We start from the raw sequence: 7260 nt of genomic DNA on the forward strand, positions 1-7260 counted from the left end.
TTTTAGGGAAAGGCCTTAGAGTAAAAAAAGCATGAAGCAAATTTTCTTTTCTGACACGTCTCTGACCTGTCCAAACAAACTTTACACTATATTTTATTCTGCAAATGAATGTTCTTATCCCATCAGAAAATATTGTCAACACTCCAATGTGCCTGTATTTATGGTCTAGACTGAAAGGGATCAGTCAGACATGCAAGCCAAGGTATAAAAACATGTATTAATTAATCATCATGATTATGACTGGTAGTATTTTTAATCATAACAATTATGATGCAATCCAACCTTCTTCCCCGTATCTCACTTAGTGAAAATGTTCTGAAAGGCACTTAAAAGAGAATGAGATTTAGGTGTTGTAAGAATTACCAAAAGATAAATCAATTTATTTTGAATGTTTATATAATCTTTTCTGCATCTTTTTCGTGTGAAAGTCAGACATGCATGCCACGGTATGAAAACGTGTATTAATTAATCATAGTGATTATGACTTGATTGGTATCTCGAGTCATCACAACTGATTATTGTGATCTTCGTATTTAAAAAAGACCCCCGCCCGCATTCGGTCTCAAAGAAACCTCACTTGAGCAATTTCCACGTTGAATGCCCGAATGGCAAAGGCAGCTCTCTGCACCTCCTTTGGCATCAGCAAACACCAAAGGTAGTTTTCAAAATCAAACTTCCTGAAAGAAAGTGTAAGCTAAACTGAGTTTTAAAAACTATTCTTTTCTTTGCGATATTTTCTGCTAATTACTCGGTTTCTTGAACTTAAAGGACAAAGTCTGGAGGAGTGTTTCACTTTAGAAGCAAAATACTTTGAAAGTCACTGCGTTGATTACACGTGAAATACTCACCAGAGAGATATATATATACACACACACACTGCAGTACTAACGATACCTGACTTATGTTTACACATATTTGGCTATATGTACTTGGGAGCAGACTTGAGAGAGAAAGAATAAAAAGGTTCAAATTTCGTACTTGACAAGCAGATCACCCTATACCCACATATGCATTAATTCTCTTTATTATTATTTTCAGTTGTACCACCACCGACGAAAACAGCTTCAGAACCAGATTAACGTTGGTGCGGGAGAAGGTACCTCTGCTGGGCCGGCCGCCGGACCGCCACCAGCTCGGACAATGGCACCTGTGCTGGCGCAGGACCCGGCACCTGGACCAGTAAATAACATCATCATAAGGAGGGGGGGAATTGGTGTTTTACGCCGTGCCAGCAACTAAGGACCATCTAGGACAACAGCTCCTGTGCTGGAGCAGGCGCCGGCATCTGTGCCAAACAGTATCAGGTTCCTATTTATCATTTTGCTTCAATCTTCTTGATCCAGCAGAAGCGAACCGTCTTGAAGCGCTAATAGTACAAGACCTAACGAATAGAATGGTTGAGCTGTATGATTAAAGCAAGTAATTAAGAACTAATCCCAGCTGTTTATTTTAATATCAATATCTGCCTTTTTATTTCTGCAGCCATAAATGCAGAGCAAGTACATGTATTGCGTTCTTGCAGTTTCGGCTCAAAAACACTGAAGTTTGCTTTTTGTAACTTTTTCAGATAAAGATCACACCGCACCTGCAATCTTCCAGATATATATACCCAGAATATTTTAAATGACATTCTGGATTTTTATTCTTTTACAAAGACATCGGCTCTACCTGTTTTAGGTATAATTTCTACATTTTACTTTGCTACATTCAGCACTTATATCAATTTTTAATTACTTACAATTTCCAAATGCTGGTGAGCTAAAGATGCGACTTCAAATATTGCATCCCATATATTTTGTTCGTTTCTGCCTCTTATGACATCTTCCTGTGATACCTTGTTCTAGGTGGAAAGGTAGAAAGAGATTAAAGCCTGTTAACTAAATTTTAGGGAAAGGCCTTAGAGTAAAAAAGCATGAAGCAAATTTTCTTTTCTGACACATCTCTGACCTGTCCAAACAAAACTTTACACTATATTTTATTCTGCAAATGAATGTTCTTATCCCATCAGAAAATATTGTCAACACTCAATGTGCCTGTATTTATGGTCTAGACTGAAAGGGATCAGTCAGACATGCAAGCCAAGGTATAAAAACATGTATTAATTAATCATCATGATTATGACTGGTAGTATTTTTAATCATAACAATTATGATGCAATCCAACCTTCTTCCCCCGTATCTCACTTAGTGAAAATGTTCTGAAAGGCACTTAAAAGAGAATGAGATTTAGGTGTTGTAAGAATTACCAAGAGAGATAAATCAATTTATTTTGAATGTTTATATAATCTTTTCTGCATCTTTTTCGTGTGAAAGTCAGACATGCATGCCACGGTATGAAAACGTGTATTAATTAATCATAGTGATTATGACTTGATTGGTATCTCGAGTCATCACAACTGATTATTGTGATCTTCGTATTTAAAAAAGACCCCCGCCCGCATTCGGTCTCAAAGAAACCTCACTTGAGCAATTTCCACGTTGAATGCCCGAATGGCAAAGGCAGCTCTCTGCACCTCCTTTGGCATCAGCAAACACCAAAGGTAGTTTTCAAAATCAAACTTCCTGAAAGAAAGTGTAAGCTAAACTGAGTTTTAAAAACTATTCTTTTCTTTGCGATATTTTCTGCTAATTACTCGGTTTCTTGAACTTAAAGGACAAAGTCTGGAGGAGTGTTTCACTTTAGAAGCAAAATACTTTGAAAGTCACTGCGTTGATTACACGTGAAATACTCACCAGAGAGATATATATATACACACACACACTGCAGTACTAACGATACCTGACTTATGTTTACACATATTTGGCTATATGTACTTGGGAGCAGACTTGAGAGAGAAAGAATAAAAAGGTTCAAATTTCGTACTTGACAAGCAGATCACCCTATACCCACATATGCATTAATTCTCTTTATTATTATTTTCAGTTGTACCACCACCGACGAAAACAGCTTCAGAACCAGATTAACGTTGGTGCGGGAGAAGGTACCTCTGCTGGGCCGGCCGCCGGACCGCCACCAGCTCGGACAATGGCACCTGTGCTGGCGCAGGACCCGGCACCTGGACCAGTAAATAACATCATCATAAGGGAGGGGGGGGGGAATTGGTGTTTTACGCCGTGCCAGCAACTAAGGACCATCTAGGACAACAGCTCCTGTGCTGGAGCAGGCGCCGGCATCTGTGCCAAACAGTATCAGGTTCCTATTTATCATTTTGCTTCAATCTTCTTGATCCAGCAGAAGCGAACCGTCTTGAAGCGCTAATAGTACAAGACCTAACGAATAGAATGGTTGAGCTGTATGATTAAAGCAAGTAATTAAGAACTAATCCCAGCTGTTTATTTTAATATCAATATCTGCCTTTTTATTTCTGCAGCCATAAATGCAGAGCAAGTACATGTATTGCGTTCTTGCAGTTTCGGCTCAAAAACACTGAAGTTTGCTTTTTGTAACTTTTTCAGATAAAGATCACACCGCACCTGCAATCTTCCAGATATATATACCCAGAATATTTTAAATGACATTCTGGATTTTTATTCTTTTACAAAGACATCGGCTCTACCTGTTTTAGGTATAATTTCTACATTTTACTTTGCTACATTCAGCACTTATATCAATTTTTAATTACTTACAATTTCCAAATGCTGGTGAGCTAAAGATGCGACTTCAAATATTGCATCCCATATATTTTGTTCGTTTCTGCCTCTTATGACATCTTCCTGTGATACCTTGTTCTAGGTGGAAAGGTAGAAAGAGATTAAAGCCTGTTAACTAAATTTTAGGGAAAGGCCTTAGAGTAAAAAAGCATGAAGCAAATTTTCTTTTCTGACACATCTCTGACCTGTCCAAACAAACTTTACACTATATTTTATTCTGCAAATGAATGTTCTTATCCCATCAGAAAATATTGTCAACACTCAATGTGCCTGTATTTATGGTCTAGACTGAAAGGGATCAGTCAGACATGCAAGCCAAGGTATAAAAACATGTATTAATTAATCATCATGATTATGACTGGTAGTATTTTTAATCATAACAATTATGATGCAATCCAACCTTCTTCCCCCGTATCTCACTTAGTGAAAATGTTCTGAAAGGCACTTAAAAGAGAATGAGATTTAGGTGTTGTAAGAATTACCAAGAGAGATAAATCAATTTATTTTGAATGTTTATATAATCTTTTCTGCATCTTTTTCGTGTGAAAGTCAGACATGCATGCCACGGTATGAAAACGTGTATTAATTAATCATAGTGATTATGACTTGATTGGTATCTCGAGTCATCACAACTGATTATTGTGATCTTCGTATTTAAAAAAGACCCCCGCCCGCATTCGGTCTCAAAGAAACCTCACTTGAGCAATTTCCACGTTGAATGCCCGAATGGCAAAGGCAGCTCTCTGCACCTCCTTTGGCATCAGCAAACACCAAAGGTAGTTTTCAAAATCAAACTTCCTGAAAGAAAGTGTAAGCTAAACTGAGTTTTAAAATTATTCTTTCTTTGCGATATTTTCTGCTAATTACTCGGTTTCTTGAAGTTCAAGGACAAAGTCTGGAGGAGTGTTTCACTTTAGAAGCAAAATACTTTGAAAGTCACTGCGTTGATTACACGTGAAATACTCACCAGAGAGATATATATATACACACACACACTGCAGTACTAACGATACCTGACTTATGTTTACACATATTTGGCTATATGTACTTGGGAGCAGACTTGAGAGAGAAAGAATAAAAAGGTTCAAATTTCGTACTTGACAAGCAGATCACCCTATACCCACATATGCATTAATTAAGTCTCTTTATTATTATTTTCAGTTGTACCACCACCGACGAAAACAGCTTCAGAACCAGATTAACGTTGGTGCGGGAGAAGGTACCTCTGCTGGGCCGGCCGCCAGACCGCCACCAGCTTGGACAATGGCACCTGTGCTGGCGCAGGCCCCGGCACCTGGACCAGTAAATAACATCATCATAAGGGAGGGGGGGGGGAGAATTGGTGTTTTACGCCGTGTCAGCAACTAAGGCTATATTACGGCAAGCAGCCAGCCCTGTAAACAGATGCCACGTGCAGAGAAAGAACAGCATGCCCTAGACGGGAAATGAACTCTGGGCAGCCAACCTTCACTGTATTGGTGACAGGCGCTAACCGTTGCGCCATCGGGCCGCTCATTACACCTCATAAACTCTGTCCAGTAAATCAGTTCTCTGCAGATCACCCTATACCCAGATCATCCTAGCAACCTAGCAAAACGTTGATCAAAGTCACAATTTTCTGTCCAGTAAATCAGTTCTCTGCAGATCAACCTATACCCACATATGCATTAAATAAATCTCTTTATTATTATTTTCAGTTATACCGACAAAGGAGAGAACAGCTTCATCAGCAAATTAATGTCAGTGTGAGTGAAGGACCGTCTTCAGGCACGGGCCGGACCATCTAGGACAACAGCTCCTGTGCTGGAGCAGGAGCCGGCACCTGTGCCAAACAGTATCAGGCCTGGCTGTTACTACATGTCATATTGCTTCAATCTTCTTGATACAGCAGAAGCGAACCGTCTTGAAGCGTTAATGGTCCAAGACCTCACCAACAGAGTCGGGGAGCTGTATGATTAAAGCAAGTAATTAAGAACTAATCCCAGCTGTTTATTTTAATATCAATATCTGCCTTTTTATTTCTGCACCCATAAATGCAGAGCAAGTACAGTGGAACCTCGGTTAACGAACTTAATCCGTTCTGTAAAGCTGTTCGTTATCCGAAATGTTCGTTATCCGAAACAAATTTTTCCATAAGAAATAAAGGAGATAGATTTAATTGGTTCCCAGCCCCTGTTGACTCGCTAATATGATTGAAAGTTACAGGCTATAAAGGTATTTGTTTTAATGAGAACAGTTATAATGCAATATAAATGGAGTTAAATAAACATAAAAACATTAACAAAAGCATTTAAACATCAGAAAACTTGCCGGCGTGGGTGGATGGAGGTGTGGGGAGGAAGGGGTGGAATTACTGCTTGGATTCCCCCTTCATGAGCACACGTGACATTATAAAATCGTCGTCCGCTCCACCATCCTTGCTGACGATGCTCCCCAGATATGTGAAGCGGTCTGTTTCTAGGATGTTCTCTCCTTGAAGTTGAATTGGAAGTTCCTGCTTGTTGTTGAATTTCATCACTTCGGTCTTCTTTTTGTTGATCTTTAAGCCGGTCTTTTCTGCTTCCTCTGCTAGCTTGCTCAGTTTGGTTTGTGCATGCTGCCGCCGATGAGATAGGAGACTAATGTCATCTGCAAAGTCCAGGTCTTCTAGCTGTTTAGTGAAGGTCCACTGGATACCGGTGTTGTTGTCTTGGGTTGTCTTACGCATAACCCAGTCTATGACCATCAGGAAGATTGTCGGTGATAATATGCAACCCTGTCTTACACCAGTCTTCATTACAAAAGGTTTAGTGAGTTTGCCATTATGGATAACTTGGCAGGATGAGTCTTCATACAATCCCTGGACGATGTTTATGAATTTAGGCGGAATACCATAGTGGTACAAAATAACAGCTGACTACATTCCACGTAGACTGTTGTTGAGTAGTGGGTAACAGTGCATTTTCCTCTATAATGGTATATGTTCGATTTTATGTTTCAGATAATTTAAGGCCAAAGAAATTCCTAAGTCAGATATGCAAAGACTTTTTAATTTTGATATGTCTGAAAAATAGGGGAAAATATTAAGAAATTGATGTATAGCTTTATCCTTAACTGCATTAAAAAAAATAAAAGCAAAAATCTGCATAAGCGAACACAACCTCTCAGAAACTACTGTTGTTTCCATTCCAGATCATCCTAGCAACATCACCATGAAGGAGAATGTACTGCATCGCTCATGCTAGAAGACATAAAGCCGGTTAAATGTTTTTTTTTTCTTATGTAAGTGTGCCCACCTGCAAACCTTCTCGGCAATGTCACCTGAACCATGACAAAAACACTGGACCTGTCATCATCACCTCAGATGGTATTTGTTAGAACCATCTGTCTAGAGGTGCATAGTCATCTATTTATGTCCATGCATTGTTCAATGTTTAAAGTTTGACGTATTCTGTTACTCTTGTGCCCTAAAAACATTGACTGGAGTTCAGATGACTGCTAGCCAGTGACAGAATTTTCAAGTGCTTAACTGCTACCACTTGTTGTAACTGGACCGCCATTTAAGGCTTTCAGTAAATCGATAAATCTAGGAACAAAATTTCGGATAACGAACAGCCACGTGAACAACACG

This window comes from Pomacea canaliculata, linkage group LG12, assembly GCF_003073045.1.
Source record: "Pomacea canaliculata isolate SZHN2017 linkage group LG12, ASM307304v1, whole genome shotgun sequence".
In the NCBI taxonomy this organism is placed as follows: domain Eukaryota; kingdom Metazoa; phylum Mollusca; class Gastropoda; order Architaenioglossa; family Ampullariidae; genus Pomacea; species Pomacea canaliculata.